This window comes from Microtus pennsylvanicus, chromosome 16, assembly GCF_037038515.1.
Source record: "Microtus pennsylvanicus isolate mMicPen1 chromosome 16, mMicPen1.hap1, whole genome shotgun sequence".
In the NCBI taxonomy this organism is placed as follows: Eukaryota; Metazoa; Chordata; class Mammalia; order Rodentia; family Cricetidae; genus Microtus; species Microtus pennsylvanicus.
This window is the reverse complement of record NC_134594.1, coordinates 39,750,673-39,778,456: the sequence shown is the minus strand read 5'-3', so window position 1 is coordinate 39,778,456 and position 27,784 is coordinate 39,750,673. Positions and strand designations below refer to the sequence as shown.

The window sequence follows — 27,784 nt, the reverse complement described above, 5'->3', positions numbered from 1 at the left end:
AATCTCAAAGTACAAGCTCTATTATAACATACCCTGCATAGACACATAGAGTTCAGCTACTACTTTAAAAGTTCAAGTAGTACTGCGATTCATGTGACATTTATAAATACCAGTGTGAAAATCTGTATTAGTAGTCAAAACAATTTAATAAAAGCCCATTTTCAATAAATGAAATCCACTTTTTGCAGAAATACCTGTCAATCACCTCTCTCTAACCTCGCATACCCATGCATAATCAATCAGCAGTGTATGGTGTCTTCCAAGTGGTACATTATTCAAAAATACTTTATTTTTCATTTGCAAAAGAAAAACAAAGTGCTCAAGTTGTTCCCAAGACAACTACGAAAAAATCATAATGAGCTGATTCTATTTAATCATCTGTCGAAATTAAAATAGCTCTTGAGAATAATGAAGATTGTGTCATCAGAAACAGAGACCCTAAATATTTAGAGTCATTAAGAAACTAATTAATACATAGAAAACATTATACATTATCACTATATCTGTAGCATACCAACATGCTTTAACTGTGAAATAGGTTAGGTTGTTTTGACATCTGTTTCTATTTTTGAAAAGTATGTGTAACTGTTTTTTGCTTTATGACCTATAATGGATGAAGACACACTCTCTGTGAATAGCTACAAGTTTTGCATAGAAAGGATGGATTTCCAAGACCTCAGCAGTCCCACGTCTCCAGTCTGAACCCAAGATTAGATGCCCTCAATTTAGTCATTTGAACACTGGGTAAACATAGTCAAAATTATTGCCTGTAGATGTGGGAAAATAAGTAAAAAATCACTATCATTAACTTCACTCAAAATTTCAAATACATCTCTGCACCATCGCTACTTGTCTATTACTATTAGTTCTCTTTTAATGAAATGCATAAATATTTAATTTTAAAAATCTTGATATAAATTTTATAAAACTGTGTTATACTGGTCCTGCCCATGAACAAAATAAATTGATTCTGAGCTTATATTTAACCACTGTACATAGATTTTATTTTGTTTTTATATTTATTTTATTTATTGTTCTTATTTGATATAGGGTCTCATTATGGAGTCCTGATGGACCTGGAATGGGCTATGTAGACCAGGTAGCCTCAAACTCAAAAAAAAAAAAATTACTGTCTCTACCTTACAAATGATGTATTAAAAGTTTGTAACAATATGCATGGCTTATACTTTAATGGGTATCAGATCATCTTAACATCTTACCAAAGTTTTCTCTAGGTAGATCATAAGACTAGACTACAAGCGGTAATGTGCAATGGCCTAACACAAGAAGAATGAATGTGGTATGGGAAACAGACAGAAATTCCAAGAGAATAAAATTATAATGAATAAACATCATCTTACTCTGCATTACTTATTGATTTATTTATTTTATACCCCAGTCTCAGTTTCCCTTTTCTCTTCTTTTCCCAGTCTGTCTCTTTGACCACCCCTTTTGCCTCCAGCATCCACTCTTCCTTATACAGAAAAGAACAGGCCTTCCATGGATATCAACAAAACATGGCATTCCAAGTTGTAATAAGACTAAGTACTATGCCTTGTATTAAGACTGAGCAAGGCAACCTCATAAAAAGAATAGGGTCACAAAAGACAGCAAAAGAGTCCAAGACAGTCCCTGGTACAGCTATTAGTTCGCAAAAGAAGACCAAACTACACAGCTGTCACATATATGCAGAGAGCCTAGGTCTGTCCCATGCCTTAATACAAGGGTGGATGGACAGACAGACAGATAGATATCAATAAGTGGACCTTGTGAAGTGGACTAATGTTATGGTGCTGCAAAGTACTCTGTATTTACCAGAGGCTAAACAGCAAACCACTATAAACCTTTAGATGTACAATATTGATCTCTTTACTTGTTACACTGTTGCGACAGTGGCACAATAAGGTGTGGGGGTAAAAAAACACTATCTGCTTACATTTAAAGCCCACTCCATGAGATCAAACTCATGCCTGCTCCTGCTCAGGTAGTCAAGAACCTGAGAGGGTTGAAACGGAGGGGAGAGGCAGGGCGGGGAACAGCAAATTTTGTAGAGCTCAACAAAAATCAATAAAAAAAAGAGGAAAAAAAGGACCTGAGACTAAAAGAACACAGCAATAAAATGACTCCTAATGGCATTCTGCTGTACCCATAGGTCAATGGCTCACTCGACCATTGTCAGAGAATTTTGCTCCCACAGTGGAAAGGAATTAACACAGAAACCTACAGTTGGATAATGTGCAGAAAATGAGAGTTCTTGTAACACTCAATTTTAAATGGGATGTCTCCATTAAAGCCCTCCCTTCAGGACTCGGGAAACTAAGCAAAAGAGGTGGTGAAAGTATTTTAAGAACCATAGGAGAAGGAAGATGGAAAAAGAAACGGTGCCTTCCAGATACAATGGGACTGAAACACATGGAAACTTAGAAAGACTGTGGAAGCATGAAAAGAACCTATGCAGGTCCAAGTCAGATGTGGTTTAGCATGGAGAGGGGAGGTGCACAAGAGCCTCCATCTCTAACCCAGAAGCTATCTCAAATTGACAACCACTCACAAAGGAAAAATTACTTTGCCCAAGGAAATCTCACTGGATATACAAACTATACTTAGTAGAGTTCCAAGACTTATCAATAGATTGTCAGGACAGCACAAAATGGTATTTTTGAAGGTATTTTGTTTTATCGAGTTTTGGGGACTTTTTTTTAAAAAAATTGCTTGTCTTTTGCTTATCTATTATCACTTCTGATTTTATATTTATACAGGTGATGTGTGTGTCTTGTGCTTTTCTATTTATCTTCTTTTTTTCTTCCTCTGTGTCTGTTTGCTTTGTGTTATTTTTATTTTTTAAATGGTCTCTGTTGTCTAGTGAGATAGGAAAGATGGAGTTGAATCGGTGGGGATATGGGGAGAACTAAAGAGGAGAGGGGGAGGGTAAACCATATTAAGAGTAAACTCAGTGAAAACCTTATTTTCAACTAAAAGAAAGAAACATATCTATGCAACTGTTGCAAATGGAAAAGCTAATAACGAAACTCTTGATAACAACATCAAAAAATCTCTCTCCAGTGTCTCTGGCTTATCTTTCTCTTGTTACAGCAAAATGATGTATATAAGTATATATATATACTTATATATATATATATATATACCAGGAAAATTGTTTCAGGAAATGCATCTCCAGTTTAACTGACAGAGCATCAAGTCAATGACATTAAACAGTAACACATTGAGCGTGTGCTGTGTATAGACACATTGTTGTCATTTTTCTGATAATGTTCTAATGTTTTTTCCTGCTTCGTAAGTCGGAGGATCAATCATATATAAACTGTCAGACCTGTGAAAAATGGTAAGCTGCCTGACTGACTTGTTCCAGAAAGGTCATTTATTCATTATTCCCTATGCAAGCGTTCAGTGTATTTTGCATACGAAATAGCTCTGAATGGGAAAGATGTATTAATTCCATAGCAACAGGGTCAGAATGTGAAGGAAACAGAGATTGAAGCTCACTACTATTTTAATATGAAGTCGTCCATACTGAGTCACTGGAGTTTACAGACTGAGTTTTTACTTTCTCTAAAGTTTAAAATTTTGTTACTGAGAAATACAAAAGAATGAAATGTTTTAATTCATATAAAGAGAGTCAGGTCTGCAGAGGTGATTCAGTAGGTCACTGTGCCTGCTGTCCTCACTAATGAACTGAATTTGAACCCTAAGGCTAACATAGTAGAACAAAAGAAGCAACTTCTGCAAATGTCCTTTACCCTCCCTGCTGTACCCAAGTCCATATGTATCTACTTGTGTGACCCCAGAGACAATCTAATAAAAGGTAAGATAAATACAAAGTGCTATAATTCATACCCTTCTTAAATTCTCTGTATACCAAAATATAGGTTAGTACTTCTAGAAGCTATAAGACAAAAGTTATTTCTGTTTTTCTTGAATAATTGTGTATAATGTCTTATCCAAAATGACTCTTTCCAGACACAGTTATTAAAATTAAGGAAATGATTACTTGAACCTAAAATGTAACTATCAAATATGTATAACTTGTATAAATCCAAAATTCAAAAGTTTAATTAATATTTTAATAATGATCATCAATAACATAATAATAATTTTACATTGCACAATAAAACATGTTACTAAAGTTAATTTTGCCTTTTTCTTTTAAAATGTGACTTCTAAAAAATTATAAATTTTGTAGTTACATTTTACTTCTAAAGTTTATAAATTGGATATGTGGCTTACATTATAATGTACACCTATGTTATTAGACCATACAGTTTTCATATTCTATTTTTAGTAATCACATTACTATTCCTGTTTGCTTACTCATAGCAGTATTATTTATTAATCACTTTTAACTTCAGATACTCTGGCTCCTTCCAATAACATTTGCTAGTATGAAGTAATTCCACAATGAATAGCTTAGTGTTTTTCGCTTCCTATTTCTACTGAATTATTTAATGAGAAAAGAGGGTGCAAATGCATCAAATACATTTCTCTTGAGTCATGATATGCATAAACATATTGCATCTAATGAAAAGTTTATATACATTTACAGTGCCAACATAATAAGTTAGCATACTTGGCTTACCAAAAGCAGTCCAGAAATTAGTAGTATGATTAGAAAGTTATTGCCACATCGTATAGTATAGACTAGGTAGCCTGAACTGGCCTTTTGCAATCAGATTGGTAACTACCCCAGTTGTCATCAGAGAGTCTTCACCCAATGAACGATGGAAACAGTTGCAAAGATCCACAGCCAAGCACTGTGCCTAGATTGGGGAATTCTGTTGAAGAGATGGAGAAAGGACTGATTGTACAAGCCAGGACCGAGAAGGTCATCACAAAGGAACCCACAGAAACAACTGACCTAGACTCAGGAGCTCACAGACTCTGAAAAGATGGCTAGAGAGCCTGCATGGGACCTACCTAGGTTCTTTACATATATGTGACAATTGTGTAGCTTGATCTGTCTTTAGTAATGAAAGAATAGGAAGATGGAAACATGTCCCTAATGCTTTGTCTGGCTTCCAGGTACCCATTCCTCATATTGGGCTGCCTTGCCCAGCCTTAGTTAAAGAGGAAAAAACTTAGATCTACCTCAACTTGATATATCATGCTTCACTTCATTGATATATATCTGAAGTCTGCCCAGTTCAGAACAAAAAGAGAGAAGGAGTGGATTGCAGGGGCTATCTGTGGAAAGGGAATGGGAGGGGTAGAGGTATGGGAAACTGCAGTCAGGATATAAATTAAATGAGTGAATTTAATTAATAAAAATATTGCCATTAGAAATAACTAAAATGATTTTTCAAGAAAGCTTTGATTTATATGTTTTGCTTCTACAGATAGTTGATCTCAATAAAAATATTTATTTATGTATTTACTTGTTTAGTTTTTAGTGAAATAAGGTCTTACTTGTAGTCTTTGCCATCTTGGAATTTGCATCTTTTTGATGCTCTCTATATATTGGAATCTTATGCTTCAAAGAAATCAGTAACTGCTGTACTCTAAAAATAGTTAAATGGGCTTATTGGGTGCTTACCTTGAGAATACCAAAGCCAGCGTCTGGGTCCACACTGTTCTTTGGGACTGCTGGGAAATTTTTAAGATGCTGTCATGTGTTGCAGACATAAGCTGCACTGTCTTAAAATCTATTTTGAAAGGACAGATCCTGTGGCTGACAGTGTAAGAAAGTGAGAAAAGAATTGGAAATCTCTCCATATATAGTTCGCTCTCACAGAATGGTAATATGGGAGGTTTCTTTTTTCTTTTCAAAGATCTGTCTGCCTCTGCCGGTATTAAGTGCTGGTATTAAAGGCATGTGCCACCACTACCGGGCTTCATTAGAAATATCTTATATGTTTGAATCAATGTTTTGAGGAAACCAGTGCAACAGAGATAATATATAGGACTAAGATGCTACCTCCAGAAACATAAACATTTTAAAGGAGTAAGCTGCAGCTACTGGTGGTTTTAATTAGATTACTAACTTTTCTTAATTACAGAAATAGTGATTTTTGAAATGAGGGGTGTTATAAAACCACAACCTTTTTTTTGTTGTTGTTGTTAACTTAATAAACGAGAGGTAAGTATTTAGGAAGTGTTGCCAACTCCATGCAGGCATTTTGTGTTTGCTACATCTTCTGTGACGCTTTGAGTAGCAAAGTGTAAGCCTGCTCTGTCTCCTAAACTTTTCTTTCGGTTGGTGTGAGCTTTAACATCTCTCTGGCTCCTATCACAAGAATGTGCGTAGATTTTTTTTTTGATCCATAGTTAAATTCTGAAAATTGGAAATTTTAATCTATAAAATGAAGATTATGAGAATCATTGCTCAAGGTTCAGACAGAGAAATAGTAGTATTTGAAAGTGGGTTGCCAAAATTAGTAGTCAGGTTATCCTAAAAAATTTTAAGGTAAGTACAAAATAACAAAAGCAACTTGATATTCAATATAGTTGAAGAAACAGAGACAAAATAAAATTCAAGAAACTAGTTACTTAAAATATGTTTAACACTCAATGATATAAGATAAAAAGAAATCAGTATACCTAATACCAATTTTAAAATATATATCCATGATCATCATGAAAGTATAACTATTTATTTTATATGCGTATATATGAGAAAACATATGGTAGTTTGTTAATATTTTAGACTCAAATATCTAAAGCTTAAGTTACTGAGTTTAAATTACTACATGTAATTCAATAATTTAATATTTTAAGTTTCAGTATCATTTAGAATGATGTCAACAATAAGCTGCAAAATAACTTGATACTCAGTAGGCTACATATTTAGCACATATCCTGATCGATCCAGTAACAAAATATGTTATTGGCAGCAAATATTTTCATGATGGCCATCACTGTATTTTCATACACACATTTTCCAGTTAAGATAACTGGATAAGAAGTCTTTGGAATTAAATCTAGTATCACAACTGCAGAGCCATCAGAAACCCGAGTGAAATGCGCCACAGTTCCCATACAACCACAAGATGACTCCCCAGTTTCAGAAGTTGCTTGCCATTCTTAAAGGCTTAAATCGTTTAAACAAAATATTTGTATGTACATGTTGGGCACATGTATGCAAGTTCTTCTGTGTGCATGAGGGTGGGGCTTTAGGAGACAATCCCGAGTTTCATTCCTCAGATTTCTCAGGAACTGCCTGGTTTTGCTTTGTTTTTTTACTGGACACAGAATCACAGGATCTGTCACTGGCCTAGAACTAGTCAAGTAGGTGGAGCTAAGTGAATAGTGAAGCCTAGAAACACAGTCATCTTCTTCTTGCTAGCGCGGAGATTAGAGTGTAACTTTTGTTTGTTTTCTAGAGATCAAGCTCAGAGCCTCATGCTTCCATGCCAAACGTTTTACCAACTCAGCCAAGTCAACTACTAAAACATTTTAGTATCGACCAGGTTGAAACAGAAATCAGCAGCATCATTCTTGCCATTCAATATTACTGTGAATATAAACACACTGCCTATAGAAAAAAATACATTAAGTATCTACAGTAAGCTAATATAAAATCTTGAATATTCAATGGAGACAGCACTATCTGTCAGCACTGTCTGCATGATTCTCAAGATTCAAGTAACACTTCAGATTTTTAAACATTGAACCTTTGTCCTCTTCAATGAGATTCTTTTCAGGTCTTTATTTCATCTTGACAGATTCCCTCCTATTGTTCTGAATGAGCATCCATCATATTGAAGTCTGAAGTCATTCTTCTTTAAAAAAAAAATACAAGAAGAAACAGTGATATTGGTTCAAGATGTGGTACCTATTTACAGAAGTTTTCACCTGGGGCCTCCTCTAAAGTTTAGCTGCCACTATTATTTTATTTAAACGTTTCATGGGTGACTCTACAAGCTGTGAGTGGAGGACATTGTTTCTGACTCCCTAAGCAATGTTTCGAGGCAGGAAAAAATTCACAGCAGAAATACTCTTGCAGAAAATGACAAGTATTACAGTACTTTTATAGTATCAGTGATTTTTGAGACTCTCACAAAACATTCTGTATTATGATGAAGATGAATCCCTTAGTCTGGACTCCATGACTCATGGTGTACACTTCATATAAACAAAAAATATGAAGACAATATATGTATGCATGTATGAATATTATTATTATCTCCATTTTTCTCAAAAGCATTAAATACATCAATATTTTACTTTGAGCATTTCTTGTAAGTCAAAAGGATTGCCTTTATGTATTATTATCACATAAATGCATAATTTCAACAAGATTCATGTAAATAATTTCAAAAAAAATAATATTGATCTGAAATAATGGACAAAAAATAAATACATGTCATTGAATGCTCACTATAGTCTGAGCAGTATTTTGAATTTTTTGAAGTTCTTTTCATGTAATCCTCACAGTGATACAAAATTATCTATCAAAAATGGGGCAGAAATAAAAGGAGAAACAGTTGTCAAAACAAATGTTAAATAGCTGAAGTAGTTGGGAAAGGATCAGAGCAGCAAAAATAATCAGGACTCAACCAAAGGGAGTTCAGGGAAAATATATGATTAAAAATGGATTTCAAATGTTTTGTTCCATCTTCAATGCTCTATCTACTGCGGAATCTATTTGCACACATCCTAAATTCTGCAAGTAGATTATAATTCAGTTTCCTGTCTGTAAGAATCAAAAGAAGTTGCTATTTGGAAACTAGAATTGTTCAGATCTAAATTGTTTCTTTTCACAAGATGATAATCATCATTTAAAGTTATAAATCATTGATCTTAATAGATAAATTTCAATCTGCAAGATACAGAATACAGGATCAAAAGTGTTAGCAAAATAGGAATGTGTAGTGATATTTTGTTTGTATTTTAATAAATAAAGTTTGCTTGAGGATCAGAGAGCAAAGCTATGTCACAAGGGACCAAGGGGAGTTGGCACATACCTTTGCTCCCAGCACTCAGGAGGCAGAGGCAGATGGATCTCTGTGAGTTCAAGGCTACCCTGAGCTAAACAAGATTGATCCACAAACAGATCCAGGTGGTGGTGGCTCACACCATTAATCCCAGGGTTTGGGAGTCACTCACCTTTAATCCCAGCACTAGGGAGGTGGAGACAGGAGTAATAAGGCTGGGCAGAGAGAAAAATATAAAAAGGAAGAAACAGGGACTCATTGGAGTGTGGAGTTTGAGAATTAGTGGAGATAGGATCACACCCTTTATATATCAAGATTTGATAGAAGTAAAAGGTCTCTCTAGTAGATGGCTTTTTTGCTTTTCTGATCTTCAACTTGAACCCCAATATATGTCTTTGGGTTTTTATTATTTGTGCTACAGGGATGACTTAATCTGTCATACAAAGAAGAATGAAGACAGTCAAGTGCTGTTATTTGTTTTCTTCTTTGTATGCTAGGACCAGAATCTCTCTCATTAATATAGCTTTCAGGGTTATAAATGTCCTCTTAGGTTCAAGAAGTGGGACACATTACTGGAATATACCTTATGTTTATGTGTCAAATATGTATTAACATTCTTATGAATCTAACAATTTTCCTCCAGAATTCCGTGACTTGGCTATTACTAGAATCAAAACAATCCCCCAAATATTTATGTTTTTCTGTTTGTATTGTGCAAAGAAAGAGTAAAGTCAGAAATGTTATAATGCTAGCTAATCTTAATTAACACTTGACAGTTTTCAAGGTGTCTGAACAATTGATTTCTTAATCTTTAGATATAAGTACAGATTGTGCTCTCAATAGATTTATCCAGGTAAGGCTATTACCCAAGCATCCAGCAAGGCCAGAATTTTAGAGCATCTCCTCTGGATTACATTATATTAACTGAAACTTCTAAAACTTTATGAATATTTCAAGTAACTAATTGCACCTACAGCCTGAATACTTGACCTTTGATCATTATAATACTTTATTAAATGTTTTGATGATGCCTTTCTTAGCTCAGTCTTAGTGGAATAATAGCAAGGGCTGCCTCTGCTCTGAGTACAAAAGGTGACAGTTTGTGTAAAATTCTCAACCAACCACAGTTTTCTCTGCCCAGGTGTCTGCATCCTGAGACAATTCACCTACAGAGTCTCCCAACAAACATTTGCAAAGCTACCTCCTTGTTCAACTGTGTATAATAGATCTTCTTGATTTTTCAGTTATATATAATAATATCTCAAGTTTCTGTGAGTGCACCTACAACACAGTGCATATCCTACCCAATCCCAGCTTTCATGATTGTCAGGCTGTTGCCTCTTCTTTCACTCATTCCAGTAAGGTCAGTCTTAAAGCCATACATGACACAGCACGGCGTTCAGTGCTGTGGATCCACATATCTATACTCCCAGGGCAGACCTCAAAAGAATACCAGCAAGTCCAAATCGGATAAGCATCATAGCCAACCAGGGTTACAAGCAAATAGTCATGCTGTAAATCCTATGGGAACGTTTTGAGTGATGAATCATATAAACAAAAGTTCAGGGAAAAAATAGCAAAGTTAACCCTAACCTTTATAGCATAGAATAACTGAGGAGCAAATTTACTTGAGGTAGAGAAGCCCCAGGTGCCATTAAATATGCTAGTGAATGTCAAAGCTATCAAATTTTGAAAGTCGAACTTGCTAGTCACAAAATTTGTAGACTTAATTATCCCAAAGCTTACAAATAAGGAAACAGTGATTAATGTATAAAGGAAGTAAGTGTAAAATGCTTGTGACTCAAGAACCTGCTGTTCTTCTCTTCATTCTTTCCCAAATCAAGGTTTGCAAGTAGCTGACACTCAGTCGTTAGTAAGAGTTTCGTTGTATAATTACACAAATGAATATGGCTAGAAGCATTATTAAATTGAAGACAAAATTTTGAAAGTGCAGTTCAGTACATTCATCATCGTGGGGATGATTACCTGCCTACTGTCCTGAGGCATGCTCTGTGCAGGACAGTGAAAGATGAGGCTGGTGGTTCCAGCAGGACAGCAGCCAGAGTAGACACTTCCCTTCTGGAGGTCAGATACCTGCAACGGAGAGAAGAAAAGGATTTGGATTGTGGTGAAGAAAACCGGCCTTGTAGACGCACGTGCTGGTTTCAATGCAGATTGTTGCTGTAGCTGTATGTTGTTGGTCTAGCAATTTTGTCACGCACTGGTAGAAGCTTTATCCATGCACCTCTCCTGTAAAAGACTTGTTACCCCAGCTTTTGAAAGTGACAGGAAGCAATCAATGGAGTCAATAAGTTTTTCAGATTAACTTCCCATTCCCTTACTACCATTCCCTTACTGACTCCCTGTTGTGCTGCTCTTTCCTCCAACTGAATCACTCCCTCCTGGTAAGAGAGGGGGGGGACTCATAAAACTGAACAAGTAGTAATATTCACCCTCATACATACAGGATTGCCAAACTCCCTCCCCTAGGTTTCTGTCAGTAACAATTCTTAAGAAAGTTTGGCCTGTCCAGATGTCTTTGGTCTGTGCAGACATTAGGCATGTGAGTTTCATGAATTGTCACTGGTATTGGGCTTCTCAGTGATGCCGCTGTGTTGGGTCACCTCGTTCCTTTATGCAATGTCAGTCAGCTCATTGGTTCACTAAGCTAGAAGTAGGTGGGCTCACTTATAAATTTATTGTTGGCATTCTTAGAAGAGAACAGATGTTTGTTAACATCTCAGCAAAAGTCATTGGATACTGCCTAAGGCTAGTTTAGAGATGTGTCATAATTTTGATATTGACGTAACCTGAGGCAATTGTAACATGTCCATTTTAGCCCCAGGGCTCCCTCTGAAATTCCCTGAGACGACCATACCACGATGAAGCTAGATCCTTCCTTTTCCCTAAACTTGCTTCTCCTCTCTTGCATAGATAATAATTCCAAAAGCAGATCCTAGTAACCAGTGTGCTCTAAAATTCATCTCAGATTCTATTGGACATAACTCAAAACTATAACAAACATTACCCAAGAGAAACCTAGCATTTTCATTTCAAAAATGGAAAAACAAATATTAATTTCACACTTACTTTTTTATGAATCTTAATAAAAATATTGTTCTGAGACTATTTTTACTCATTTGTTATTTAGGTGTGAAACAATGTATCTAGAAAAATTATGTGAATACTGATGAGTATGATAGCACAAGAGCCAATAACTTAATGCTGAGCTAAGATGATTTTGTGGTATAACAAAAGTCAAGTAGTTTAGAGATGATTGTTTCTAAAACTACTATTATTTTTCTATCTTGATATTTCTAACCAGAATTTTGTCAGTCTAGAACATACTGATATAAACAACTATTTGTCTCTCTTTCTATCTACTTATATATTGATTATGTCTTTGTTAAAATGATTTTATTAATTACTTAAATGGTAATTACTTCAAAGGAAAGTAATTTATGATTAATTATAACTAATTCCTTAGTTGATTTACAATTATAATTATATTAAGTTAAAATGTTTATTTAAAATTATGTAACGGTAGATATTGAGATACATGTCTTTCTCAGCACTTAAAGTTGAAGGCAGCAACACAAGGTGTTCAAGTTCACCCTCAACTACTTTATGAGATTAAGACCAACTTGGGTTATGCAAGATACCATCCCCAATTACCCTCCAATTTTTATTATTACTATTATTAACATCTAAATATATGCTTTAAAGTATTTTATGAGTAATTATTCTTGTCCCCCAACTTTTGTCAATAATGTCATCATCACGCACTAGGAAAGGATGTTCACTGAGTAGCTTGATTTTACTGTTGCAAAACCTCTGAATCATTGTAATCGATTCCATTCTTATTTCTGCTCATTATTACAAAGCTTACCTTCGTTCAGCCTTCAAATTGGTGCAGCATGTTTTGGGAGTGCTGCCTTCCTATGAGTAGCAAAGCAGAAGGATGGATGGGTGGTGGGCAGAGGGGGGATGTATGGCAGACTGGCAGGAGAGGAAGGAGGAGAAACAGTGGTCAGGTTGCAAAAATAAATAAAATATAATTAAAAACACCATGTTGGAAAAACAAAACAAAGCCAAGTCAAGCAAACAAACAAACAAACAGAAAATAAAGCAAAATAAATAAAAACCACCTCCAAACTTGGTTATTTCTCTGTACCTGTCCATGTATTGACAAAATCTAACTGATAGCTGTATATTAATAGCACTGAAATGTTGACCCTCTGGCATATTTTCTTTTACATTTGCCATTTGTTTAAACAAAATCTTTTCATATATTATTATTGAGTTTCTCAATATATTTCTAAATTACCTATATCAAACATCTAAAAAATTCGACCCTGGTTTCTCATTTTTATAATAACCAGCCTTTGAGAGTGTGGTATCATCTTAGAATGTCTTCCTAAAGGACATCCTGAACGAGGCCATGATATCCAAGTTCGAATATGAGATGATCAAATAATTTCTAAGGAAATTAATTTGTGACAGTTGACTAATAATGATTTTCTCTTCAATGAGAACAACACATCTGTCCTCATTTTAAAAAATGTGTGCTTTTATCAACATCAAACGGTATCTCTCTACTGTAGGGAAAAAGGCCATTCAAGCCATTTAAGGTTTATAAAATATGGCATTGATAATGGATATCCCATATGTGTCAGATAAACATGGCTGGCATTAGATATCTGTGAGATATGGATCAGCACAAAATGGCTGACACCAGATGTCTGATGACCCCCAAAATAAATATGATCTATTATGTAACTATTTTTGGAAGGAAGCCATTGTTGGCTTCTATTGAAATTTGTCCTTGAGGTCAGAGATCGGAACTTTCATTGCACCTTTGCCACCAGAATGTTTGTCTGTAGGCCTGAGTGCCTGCCACTAGCCTGACTGTGTGCCAGTTACCCGTGTTTGGTTGTGTTTGGGTCTGTGCTTACATGTCTGCCAGTGGCTACATGCCTAACACCCTTTGCTCACAGTGAATTTATTTTCAGTGAATCCTCAGAATTTCTTCAATCATGACTGTCTTGACATTAGGATACAATTTATCCGTTAAACTTTAAATTTTAAGCAATCTATGCTAATCAAAATTGTAAAAATTTCAAGATAGAGTGATAGAAAACTTTAACATGAAGCAGGAGTACAAATTTCAGTCAAACTTGGAAAATGTAACCATGGGAATTTGTAGAACCTACATTTTCTTAAAATACTCTTTTATATTAAGAAAGAAAATTGGAATAATGGTGTATCAAGAAAATGTGCCTGCTAGGTGAATACTTTAAATACTAGCACTTTTTTCCTAACACTTGGGAGACAAAGGTAGGCCAGTCTCTGTGTTCAAGGATAATCTACAGAGTGAGTTTTAGGACAATCAGAGTACTCAGAGAAATTCAGTATTGATAAAAATTTTTAAAAAGGAAGATGTCACTTTCTATATGTGTATATTCCTTGTATGTCAGTATTCTGAGTATAATCTAGCTGTATAAAGTTGATAATGTATGAGTTGTTTACAATATTAACAGAGATAAGATAACAGGTAGATTTTGTTATTTTATACTTGTGAGAAATTTTAAGAAATTCTTTCATTTAGAGTTTGTGCTATTGTGTAGAGATAAACTATATTATATGAAAATATTGATTCTCTGTTTCTTTTGCTATTGTTCAAAATTCAATAGACAGACATGACAGAAAAAAATTAAAAGTAAGAATAAGGAAATATCTTCACAGTTCTTTAGAAGAAATATGAAACTTATAGCAAGACATGTGGAGGTGTTTGTCAGCAATAAGAAAGTGAAACAATAAAACATAGATATAAGGTATTAGAGGGCCCAGGAGAAGCACTGACTTAGAAAGAAGACAATGAAAGCGTATTTAGTAATACTGGAATACAGATAAATTATCACTACCAGCAGTAGAGGGAATAATTATAGCATCAAACCTCAAAGAATATGTCATAAAATACATTTTGGAATATATTTTCTTTGGAAAAGAGGGCAGATGACTCACAGTCATAAAGAGATGTATAAATTACATTTATAATCAAATACTTACTAAGGCAAGTTAGATGGTTATTCATTTCAGGTGTCTATCAAAATGATGGGTGCAATTAGAGTGTGTTACAGAAGTGGCTTACATTACTCATAGCAATGACACATTATAAGTATTTCCAGCATCTAAGATTGTATTACTTAGGTATATATTGTTAGCAAATTTGAAGTTGACCTCTCTCATAACCTAGAATGCTTTGAACTGGAAGGACAAAAGCAAAACAGAATAAAACAAAAATTCAATGGATGATAAGCTATAAGTACCACCTTGCCTTTTGCTGTATTGGGTATATATACAAATATACTGATTAATATAATTAAAAGTATTATTGTTCACAGTAAAACGTGATACATGGTTTTCAGACTTATCAGTACATAGAGCCAGACTACTATGGTGTTAATTTCAAGACTGAGCTTTTATACTTTGAAAAATCATATAATGTAGAAAAATTTTAAGAAGAATTTCAATTAAAATTAGCAATTCAAATTTTGGTGCAACTTATACTATATTTTAAACTTAATGGGGGGACATCTGCATTGTTACAGGGAAGTAAAACAATACTAATTAAAGAGATGAAGTACTGACCATGACCATAATTAACCATTTCAACACCAGTTGAAAATTTAAAACACACAAAAATTAACTGAACTGTATTGTTCAGTTTTATCACACAAAATCTTTTTTACTGCTGGTTCCATTACTTATTCAAAGCTTCTTCTAGACATGGCTGAGTTCAGAACCTTGTTTATCTCTTAAATGCTAATGTATATCCTTGATGTTTACTCTAGCTAAATTTCAGGTAAAGAGTTTACTCTAAAAGACAGAGGCTTGATGCAGAAGGAGTAGCTGTAATATGTTGTACCATGGATGAAATAGTTTAAGTGTTCTTAATTTCCCAAATTTTTCTATAGGATCTTTTAGCTTTTTATAGTCAAAAATAATTTTACTAAAACAGTTTAGTCTTTCGTGGTTTCAGAAAAGGGTTTTGTTTCTTTGTTTTTTGAAGGCTGTCTTATTGGGATAGTTGAAGAACAAATTTCAAATCCTATTTCATGGAATCAGTTTAAAAACAACACAAATACATAAACATTTCCACCCCAGCTGTCTTTAAGTAAAATACTTTCTCATTAGTTTATGACCCAACAAAACCATAGGATTTCACAGATTAACTCAAATAAATAATAGAATAGAGGTGAAGAGAAACGATAATCATAATTGTCTATTAACTTTCTTTTTTTTTAAATTTATTTATTTACTAAGGATTTCTGCCTCCTCCCCGGCACTGCACACAGCTCATTCCTGTGAGAAGCTATTACAATGTGCTGGACATCATAATCCAAGGACAATGAGTCTCCAAGTTTGAGCTACATCAACAGTAGTGTCCTTATGAGTCTAGAAATCTAAAAAGCCCCAAACAACCTCCCCCCTTGTAGTTCTTGAATCTTGAAATTTTTCCTTCAGCTCTGATGTTGAAACTGTGTCTCGTCTCACCTGTAGGTCAGCTGTATACAAATCAGCATAAAATCTCTTTTATGCTCTTTTTATGAGGCTACAAGTACCCTGATACCCAAATCACAGAAAGACATTACAACGAAGAAGAGTTACAGACAAGTCTTACTCATGAACATTCATGCAAAACTACTAAATAAAATACTGGCAAAAAAGAATCCAAGAAAAAATCAGAACCATCATCCACCATGATCAAGACTTGCAATTTTAAATAAAACCTTGTGATTAAGGCAAATACTGTAATTTTATTTTTTGTAAGTCTACATTACTAATAATTTACTAATTATTTATTGGAAGAGAGGGACTTAATGACACAGAAATGACTTGTAACTCAAAACTGATTTGATATATTCAATAGTACCCATGAAATAAATACATTACTGAACTCCATACAATTTTTTATTGAAGTGTTTGTTGATACGGACATACAAGTATACAATTCATACTTACCACGAAAATAATTCTGAATGTTCTCCAAGTACGTTTTGATACAGGAGTGAATTATACATTTAAAAAAAGTTTTTCTTGAAATAGAAAAAGTTTTAAAATTCAGATAGAATTCAGAATTCATTTGAAAAAAATCATGTATGAAGATAAACATATAATAATATCTGATTTTTAGACTCAAGATTCTCTCCTCTCTCTGCTCCCCATTTCTCTTTAACTCTTTCCTCTCTCTTTATCTTTCTCTCACACACACTCCATATACTCCATCAATTCTGATTTAAAATTGTTTGATAGTTTACAGTTAAATTTATGAATGTGGTATTAGTGACTAGATTAGGATTGCAAATTAATCACAGTATAAATTAATTCTTGCTCAAACTACAAAATCCCCATATAAGCTTTTTGCTCCTTGTTTACTTGATCAGACACTTGGAGTATGAACGTTAGTATTCATGAGAAAAATAAAATGAGATAGAAATGTTGCTTTCAAGTCAAGATATGTAATTCAGATATTTTACATTAATATGAATTTTCTGATATCTTTGATTAAGTTATATCTTCTTGAATATTTGTTTCTCTTATGTATATCCTGAATACATACAAAGAAGCTAAATGTTAAATATTTTATTTGCCTCTCTTGGCTGAAAAGTCAATATTAACCTAAATTTTCTCAGAAAATATTTGAGACATTGTTTACTCCAGTAATGAAATGGAAGTTCAGATATTTTAAGAATAAATGATGTCATTATTTTTCTTAATAGAAAACATGAATTTACTTGTCAGTGTTGAATTATTAATCTCTCATAGCAGAAGTTTTTTATAATAAGCTTATGAAAAATTTTAGAACAGTTTTAAAACCCTTTTGTGGAATTAGAAAAAAATCGTTCAGTTTATAGTGTCCTCCAAATATTAATACCAGAATTAACCAAACAATATTAAAAAGTGGTCTACACTGGAATAGAGACAGCTAATATACACATACAATTCAATTTTCAAGAAATTAAATGGGTACATTTAACGTTTGGAATGGATACATTTAATGTTTGGGCCGTTCAGATCCATAAAAAACTTCTAAAACTTTACTGAAACTGACATATTTAGCAAATTTCTATTTGTGACAAAAATACACTTCTTCAATATATTTGTTTTTAAAGAATAAATCACTCTTAACAGGACTTATAAAAATATTTTAAAATTTATTTTCCGAGATAGAGTTGATACCTACTGCTTGGAAAGGCCACATTGCTTTTAAACTTGTTTTTCCTAATGAACTTTCTAAAGAGTTCACTTTAATATGTTGCCTTAAAAAAGAACACTGTGAGTTATTAAAGATTTCTGCCTCCTCCCCGCCACCGCCTCCCATTTCCTTCCCCCTCCCCCGATCAAGTCCCCCTCACTCATCAGCCTGAAGAGCAATCAGGTTCCCTGACCTGTGGGAAGTCCAAGGACCACCCACCTCCATCCAGGTCTAGTAAGGTGAGCATCCAAACTGCCTAGGCTCCCACAAAGCCAGTACGTGCAGTAGGATCAAAAACCCATTGCCATTGTTCTTGAGTTTTCAGTAGTCCTCATTGTCCGCTATGTTTAGCTAGTCCGGGTTTATCCCATGCTTTTTCAGACCTAGGCCAGCTGGCCTTGGTGAGTTCCCGATAGAACATCCCCATTGTCTCAGTGTGTGGGTGCACCCCTCGCGGTCCTGAATTCCTTGCTCGTGCTCTCTCTCCTTCTGCTCCTGATTTGGACCTTGAGATTATTTTTGTATTTTCATGTGAATTTTTTCCCTGCATGAATACATACACATTATTTATTTTCCTGGTTCCCGAGAAGATCAGAATAGGGGTCATATTCCCTGGAACTGGGCTTATGGATGATTGTGAGTCACCCTGTGGTTGTTGTGAACCAGCCTGGATCTTCTGTGCGAGTGGCAAGTGCTCTTGATCTATAAGCCACTGTTCCAGTTCCCTCAATAAGTATTTTGTTCCCTGAGTGGGGGGAGGGAGAGAGGAGTGGGGGGAGAGGGAGAGGAGTGGGGGGGAGGAGTGGGGTGAGGGGGGGAGTGGGAGGCTGGGAGGAGGCGGAAATTTTTTTTTCTCAATAAAAAAAAAATAAAAAAAATAAGGGGAAGTATTTTGTTCCCTCACTAATTAATGAATAAATTTAAGTTATAGTCAACTTCTTTATTTACAAGGCACCCAGTGAAGCAATTAGCCACAAAGTTGCATCTTATAGTTCTCCTGATTATCATTTACATAATATTACTGTTTATTAGATATCACTAATGCTATGGATTCTAATCAATATTGTAGAGTATAAACTATAGGCAAACTTTTCAATCAATGGAAAGACAATGAAAGTAGCTTAATTAAAATTTCTCCTTTTTCCAGTCATAAAAATGTACTATTATGTTTTTAAATAAAGTAAGAAAGGTAGATCTCTTCTTTGAAGAACCTAAAACTAACATAGAAAGTGAGTGATATATACACATTTTAATAGGATAGTTTAGCACTGAGGTATTAAGGCCTTTCCTAATATTAGCATGGATAGATGCTTGCTATTTGGTTTTTGCATTGTTCTGTATTTTGCCTGTTAGAAAATCTCACCTTTAGCCTTGGCTGGTCTAGAACTCACAGCGTAGCTCAGGTTGGTCTTGAACCCATGATCTTCTTACTGTTGGCACCTAATTACAGGCTTGTGCCATACCTGAAACCTTCTCTTTCCTCCTGTGATTCCAGGCATATACATGGCACATAAGCAAACATGCAGATAAATACTTATACACATAAATAAAATAAATAAACCTTAAAAAATAATAAACTCATTGGTTTGTCAAGCTACATTTGACTCAGTGGGTTGCTTTTATACACCTATTCAAAATATGCAATAAAAGAAATAGAAAAAGAGACCATGAATTTGATAGGGGTTGATTGTGGAGGCATGGGAGAGGTTGAATGGAGAAGAAAGGGAGTGAAATATTTTGAATAAGTCCATATAAAAATATGCATAATTTAGTGTAATTATTTCATGTGTGGTACTAGTAATTAAATCTTTGACTATTTATCTTTCTTCTTAGCATACAGAAAAATAAATTCCATTATGACATTTGTGAACATATATCATTGTATCTTGATCATATTTACCACTCAATACTTTTCTTCAACCCAGCCTCCTCCTCTCACTGCTTTCATTTCTTCTCAAAAATAGACCTCTTTATAAACTTCTTTTAGCTATCATGGTCTCTTAATTGTGCGGTTTTCTCTCTCTCTTGCTCGCTCTCACTCTTGCTCTGTGTGTGTGTGTGTGTGTGTGTGTGTGTGTGTGTGTGTGTCTGTCTGTCTGTCTGTCTGTCTGTCTGTCTGTGTATACATAACGACCTCCTTATCCTTTCATCTTTTGTCTGTTGAGGGGCATATAAGCTAGGTCTATATCTAGAGCTATTGTAAATAGCAAAGCAGAATCATGGAAGGGAAACTATCTCTGTGTTAAGCTCACTCCGATTACTTCCACTGCGTACCTAAAAATGGGACATCAGAATCATAGGGTAGTTCCAGTTTAGTTGTATTTGAGATAACTCTGCACTAACTTCCATAGTGACTGTGTACTTATGAACATTCCCACAAGTAGTGTCGAATGCCTCCTCTTTCCCCACAATAATGTAAACACTTGTTATTTGTTTTCATACAAATAAACTGGGGTATAACAGAATGTCAACACAGCTTTCATTTGTAGTTGAAAGTAGGGATTTCTGCACATTAAGCGTGGACTTTATCACCGAACTCATCCCCTCAAAAGTACGTTACTTTTAAGTATAATTGTTATATTAAAAGAAAAAAACAAACATGGTAATATTTACTCTCCCAGTGAGAGTTTGACTAATCCCAACATAGGTCACTGTTACAGATAACCTACACAAATTTACTCACTGGCTAAAACATCAGCAGTTTCCTTGAGTTCTAATGTACATTTGCGGAAACTCTACTGTGCTATACCTTTGTTTTTGAAGCTTCACATTGCTAACAACGAGAACAAATGCCCCATTTCATAATGCTGGCCAGCATTTTAAGACTTCTAAAATGCAATTGGTTGTTAAAATGGGATTATAATGGGATATCAAGCTTAATTAATTTTACATATCTTAACTACCACAGAGAATTCAAATTCTCCTATACTTTTTTTAAAAAAGAAACTTGGAACGTTCATGGACCTATTTTTAAAAGTATATTCAAGGACACGGCTTAGATTTATGTGTGCTGTATGTTTTGAAATTTATATAATCATGTATTACTAAATATTTCTCCTAAATACATAATTACCTCTTTCTACATTTGTTTAAATGTAATTGAACTGATTTGCACTTCCACAGCAGATCAAAAAAAATACCATGATTAGAATAAGTGGATGATTTTGTAAATCTTTCCTGATGAACCTCAGATTTTTCTTAATTTCTAAATTAGCAATTATTTCCTCCTGACAAGTTACTAACCCTTTCCCTTTAAGAATATGCATTGCTTACTGCTCTGCTCCAGAGATGTGCTGGTACACGCTATAGTTTTGGATGAGAATAATGGACATGCAAGAGCCAAGTTAAATCTAATAACCATATAATTGCATCATAATGCACATTCTATTCACTTATTTAACTCCTTGCTATGATGTGATCTTACAGTAAACACTAACCTAAGAGCAGCCTCTGCTGGCAAAGCCAGGCTGAGCCACAGCCTTTGTCCTATAGCTTCACAATGTCAGTTGAACACTCCATATTAACAAGTATATTTGCAAGAGGGTTTTAACACTCGACTGTATGTGGTGGCACTTCATAAAATCAAATTCTCTAAAAGTAATTGGAGGCAACTGTGATATATATGTTTGAGGCTACAAAAACAGAAAATCTACATTAAGTGATTCCCTCAATTCTCAGCGTTGTGGTCAACATTCATGTAGAAAGGGCAATGAAGTGGGGATAAGAGGATTTTTCAGAATATTGAAAGAGAGGATTCTGTACCAAAACTACTGTAAAATGGAAGGTACTATGTTCACCAGCTAATTCTGTATTTCCAAGATGGTTTTGCTATAAAGGGAAGAATGAATATGATTAGTGATTTTTCCCTTTCAGATAAACATAATTGCAAATGAAACTTTATACAGAAAGAGATAATATGATGCTTCTGTCTTTGAAGCATATAAAAGAAAAGCTGCCTAGAGGCAGTTTTCCAAAGTTATCATTATTAAATACACAGTCACTCTTTTAGAGTTATGTTGAATGTTACTAAAGCACACACAGTGTTTGACTGCTAAACATATCTTACATAATAATAGCAAATCTCAACATTAGTCAAGAATTCAAATCCACAAGCATTGCAGGAACTCTTCAGCTTTGCAGCTGATAACAATTTAAACATTCTTCTTCAAAGGGAGAAATAAAAAAAAAAAGATCCTGATTTGTTCTTCTGCATTTCAGCACAGATCTATTGAAGAACAGATCTCTCTGTAATATGGCTCTTACTTTTCACCTGGATTTTCTGCATAACTCTGATAGACATACTTATCTAGTATGTTCATTCTTAGTACAGGCCTTAATGTTTCTCTGTGTATAGCAATCATAGCTGAACAGTAATTGGCTCACATTTCCCGAGGAAAGATAAAATGGCAATAATGGAGAAGTACATTTAAAATTCTCACAGGGCAAATGTGGGTGAGTGTACACCATATATTGCATATATTGTTTCATTTAATCCCCTAAAGTATGCATAATATAATTTTTAGATGAAATGGAGGGACAGTAATTTGTTAGAGGACACACAGCCAACATGGAATGAAGCCAGATCTGAAGGCTGGGTGCCCTGCCCTTTCCCATTTGCTTTTTGGCAATTTTGGTAATGAACCTTCCTGTAAAGGGCCAATTCAACAGTGCCATTGGAGGACTGCAGACTACAGAGAGAAAACTGTAACTTGACACCCAAAGGCATCTTGAAATATTTGTGATTCAGTTGCTTAAAATATGAGAAATTAATGTTTGGTATTCTTGCAATTAACACATGAAACAGCCCATATAAAATGTTTGCATAATAGTAAAGTCATCTGAGGAAATTTCTTCCTTTACTTTACAAGCTAACTGAAGTCATTGCCTTCCCCAAAGCCTGCTTAAGTACCATGTTCCTCCTACTCAGTAATCTTTCTAAAGAGTATTGTAGTCTTTAGTTCACTCATATGGATTTGTCTTTCATTATGCCTCTCCTGTTTAAATTATATGCATACAGAACAAGGAGACACTTGCTGTAGCTAAAAAAATTACTAGCTGCTCATTTCCCAGGCCTCCACTCCCAGAAATCCCAATTTCAAATGGATTCTTTGTAATCCATTTTTAATGAAGGTTTAAGTTTAATTTTCCCCAGTCCCCCTGTATTTGATCGATCTGACATGAGTGTGCCTTTATTCTTTTTATTATTATTATTATTATTACCATTATTATTATTGCTGTTGTGGTGGTGGTGGTGGTAGTTATTATTTCGTATAATACATCCTGACCTCACTTCAATTTCCCTTCCTTCCATTCCCCCTAGTTCTCCTCCACCTCTGCTCTCCTCTGTTTCCCTTCAGAAAAAAAGGAGGCCTCCTAGGGATATCAACTAGACGTGGCATTACAGGATACAACACACCCAAGAATAAACTCATATCGGGAACCCAAGGGCAGATGAAAGAATCGAAGACACAACTGTCGTTGTTAGGAACCCCACGAAAATGCCAAGTTAACAACCGTAGTATATTTACAGAGGACCTAGCGCAGACCCATGAAGGCTTGGTGCTTGCTGCTTCACTCTCCTGGAACACCTCTGAGACCTGCTTAGTTAATTCTGTGGGTATTGTTCTGCTTTCCTCTATTTCTCTGGCTCCTACAGTCTTTCCATACCCTTCTCTGAGGGGGTTCCCTGAGCTCTGAGTGGAGAGGAAACCAATAGAGATATTCAATTTGGCCCATTTCTATCTACTGTTTGGCTGTGGGTTTCTACATCTGCCCTCATCAAGTGCCAGATGGGTTAGACACAGATCGATGAGTATAGCAGAATATCATTAGCAATCATTTCATTGCCTTTTTCTTCTATTCTAAGTCTTACGTCTACTCAGCCTCTGGATCCTGGTCCTCCAGACAGAGTTGAGCAAGTGCTCCCCTTTGTGGTGTGGACCTCAAATTAGATGAGTCATTAATTGGCTATTCTGACAAGTTCTGTATATCTCCGTTGCTCCCACAGATCCTGCAGGTGAGGTAGACTATAGGTTGAATGCTTTGTGGCTGAGTTGGTGTTGTAGTTTGAAGGTAATTGGCCCCATAAGCTTTTAGGGAGTGGGACTATAAGGAGGTGTGGCTTTGTTGGACAAAGCATATCACTGTGGGAGTGGGTTTGAGTTTTCCTATGCTCCAGATACCCAGTGTTGCATACCACTTCCTGTTGCCTTCTGATCAAAATGCGTCCAATACCATGTCCACCTGAATGTTGTGATACTCCCCACCATGATGATTATAAACTGAACTTCTGAAACCATAAGTGAACCACCTCAATTAAATGTTCTCCTTGTAAGACTTGTCATGCTTGTGGTGCCTATTCATAGCAACAGAAAACCAAATTAAGACAGTTGATGTCCCGGTCCCACCAAATAAAGTTGCATGTGACAGAAAATAGTCTATTTGGGCTGTGAATTCTGTTACTAGGAAACCTCACAAGGGTCATCAAATTAGAATCCTGGGAGTTTCTACTGCACTGGGTTTCCATATTACCCCCAAAGGGCCTCCAATTCCAGTTTTCTCTTCTTGTACTCGTTTTCTTCTTCAACCTCTTGCCCCTCCCAGGTGTACCTGATCCCTCCTGTTTCCATTTCCACCTGTCCTCAGTCCACCCACAAAATCTATTCTAGTTTTCCTCCCGAGGGAGTTCCATGCATCCCCCTTAGAGCCCTTCTTGTTACTTAGCTTCTCTGGGTCTGTGGGTTGTAGTACGATTATCAGGATGTTTTTTATAGTTGCGTTCATTTGCCTACAAATTTCATGATGTTATTTTTTTAAGCAGTTGAGTAATACTACATTGTGCAAATGTACCACGTTTTCTTTATTCATTCTTCGGTTGAGGAACATTTAAGTTGTTTGCAGTTTCTGGCTATTATGAATAAAGTCATTATGAACATAATGAAGCAAGTGTTTTGTGGTAGGATCGCGTGTCCTTTGTCCAAGAGTGGTATAGCTGAGTCTTGCATTAAATCAATTCCCAGTTTTCTGAGAAATTACCATATTGATTTCTGAAGTGTCTGTACAAGTGTGCACTCCCACCAGCAATGGAGGAGTCTTCTCCTGTTCCTCATCCTTTAACGGCTCAGTGTCAGTAATTATCTCCTACTTACGTTATGTACAGTCACACATAAGATTTAAGGAATGCATCAATGTATCCAGGTACATTGAAAGAGAGAAAGCTTCAGTTCCAAGGAAAGAGATTGTATAAGATAATGCTCCTAAGGCTATATCCAAGAACCATTGGTGTGCTCATTTTCCCTCTTCAGTGCAATGCACTGAATCTGTAAATATTTGCTTCTTGCCTTCAAGGTAGCCAAACCTTGATGAAGCATCTTTAGGTAATATTGCTAAAGGAATCACAAAAATTCTATTTAATTTTAGCCTAGCATCGACGTAGTTCTAAAGCAGTGGTTCTCAAACTATGGCTGGCGACTCCTGTGGGGGTTAAATAACTCTTTTACAGATGTCGTCTAACACCATTGGACAACACAGGGATTCACATTATGATTCATCACAGTAGCAAAAGTACAGTTATGGAGTAGCAACAAATAGACATTTTTGGTTGGGCATCACCACAACATAAAGAGCTGTATAAAAGGGTCGCTCAGTAGAAAGTCTGAGATCCACTACTCTAAAGAGTCACCCATATACAATTCAGCTTTCTTGCTGTTTCTGTTTTCATGTTTTGTTTCTGATCTTGCTGGATTTCTTTTTTAATGGAAAGGCCTCCTTCTTTAGCCTAGTCTGATGGTCATTCTGCCAAGGGATGAATGAGATCTCAGTTGTGAACCTACAGAGCCAGCTTCATAAAACAACTTCACACAGCCCAGCTTGCCAGTGTCAAAGACTCCCAAGCCACACAACCTGTCTTCTAGGGTGGAGGGCATTCCATGTACCCACTTTGCTTATCCTTCCTCAGTGTTTAGACAATTTGCCCATTTAAAGTACATTTTTATTTGTTTAAGACTATAATTGTATAAACAATCTAATTAAAGACCTCTAATTTGTTATCGTGCATATCTATGTGTGTGTGTGTGTGTTTCTAAATATCTAAATAAATCCTTTTCAGACTATATATAATGTTATTTGTATATGTTTTCCTGGCTGACCACTGTTGTATAACCAAATGCTGTGTTCTTCCCTGGGGAAAGGTTTCTCTAGCTCACAAAATTCCTTAATTGCCAGCAGTTCTGTGTAGGGTTGAGGTCTCCTGAGCTTTTTCCTGTCCAAGTTAGTCTGTCTATTGATGTCTTGCTTGTTCATCCTTAGACGCTGACTCAGTAGAGATATAACCACATAATTTTCCTCTTTGATCCATATCTATTTCCTCATTACAAAACCTTCAACACCTATGATGATGTAATTGTCTTTGCAGAGTCCTTGGTAAGATGTGTTTTTTTCTTTAGAAACTAAGTATTCATGTTATGTTTTAGTCTGTATTTAACACAGTTATGTAGTGAAATATTTGGATGCACTGTTTTTATTTTCATGAACTTTTTTTATTTTTTTATTTTAAAAATTACAGTGAAATTATATCATTTCTCCTTTTCTTTCCTTCTGCCAATGCCTCAGTTGCAGTAATATACTTATCCCTGATTTGCTTGCTAGTGAATATGATTTATGTTCCAAAAAGTTCAAAACATACGTAATGCTTTCCAAGTAATCGTATGTATTCTCTATAGTCTTTCGGTGAGTCTTAACTATTTCTAAATATCATCACACACTTTCCCTGAAATATTTAATTGTTCATCTTCAGATCACTGGTGCATCAGGGTGTCGTTTGTGATAAAATATCCACTCACTTACTGTATCAAAATAAAATCACTGTGCAGTAATTTAATGACAGAGCTCTTCCCATTTATGAGCTCTGAAAATATCTCATTAACAGTTTCACAAATTACCACAATAACTTATGCTGACATACTCATTTATTCTCATTGATGAATAAATCTTGTTGACAAGCCTAATGAAATATTACAAGGAATTCCAGTCTTTGATATGGATCAGATGCCTCCAGAAAACCTAAAATTGGGTGTTACTTTTAGCAAAAATTTCTTCACAAGAAAATGAAAGTACTAAGTTTCATCATTTTTTCCCCAAAATATTAATATACTACTCATGTGCACTGCACAACGTGGTGGTGTTCTTGCTTCCCACTCACCCTAGGAGCATGGTAGCCACCATTTGCCAACCATTGTTTCAGAGAAAAATAACTCTATGATATTGGATCTTTCTTTACAATATTGCTTTGTTACTTGTTAAATATGATAGTCATCTACTCCAATGATAAAAAATGATAAAATGATAAAAGAGAAAAGATTAAATAGACCAAATTATTTTAGAGTTGATCCAAATGTTTTCTTTGGGAAATAATAGAAATTATATAAAGTGATATGGAAGAGACTAATAGAAGAAATATACATTTTAATCATTTTTGATATTTCTGAAATACTCATTAGTTATTTAAACAATAAAAAGTCATTTGAAGATATGATTTGAAAGCAATAATTAAATATGTATGAATAATTAAATACTGTATGATGACTAATTAAAAGACATAATTCCTATAATCTAAAAATATAGTAAAATATTCATTGGA

At 35.1% G+C, this 27,784-nt stretch overlaps 1 long non-coding RNA gene across 1 annotated transcript in view; it reads right to left on the bottom strand.

Moving 5' to 3' along the window:
* Positions 1 to 27,784, bottom strand: part of LOC142836566 (uncharacterized) — a 153,563-nt gene that overhangs the window by 6,909 nt on the left and 118,870 nt on the right. Inside the window, exon 2 of the long non-coding RNA XR_012908113.1 lies at positions 10,875 to 10,982. This is a non-coding gene — a long non-coding RNA (uncharacterized LOC142836566). The remainder of the gene's footprint in view (positions 1 to 10,874; positions 10,983 to 27,784) is intronic.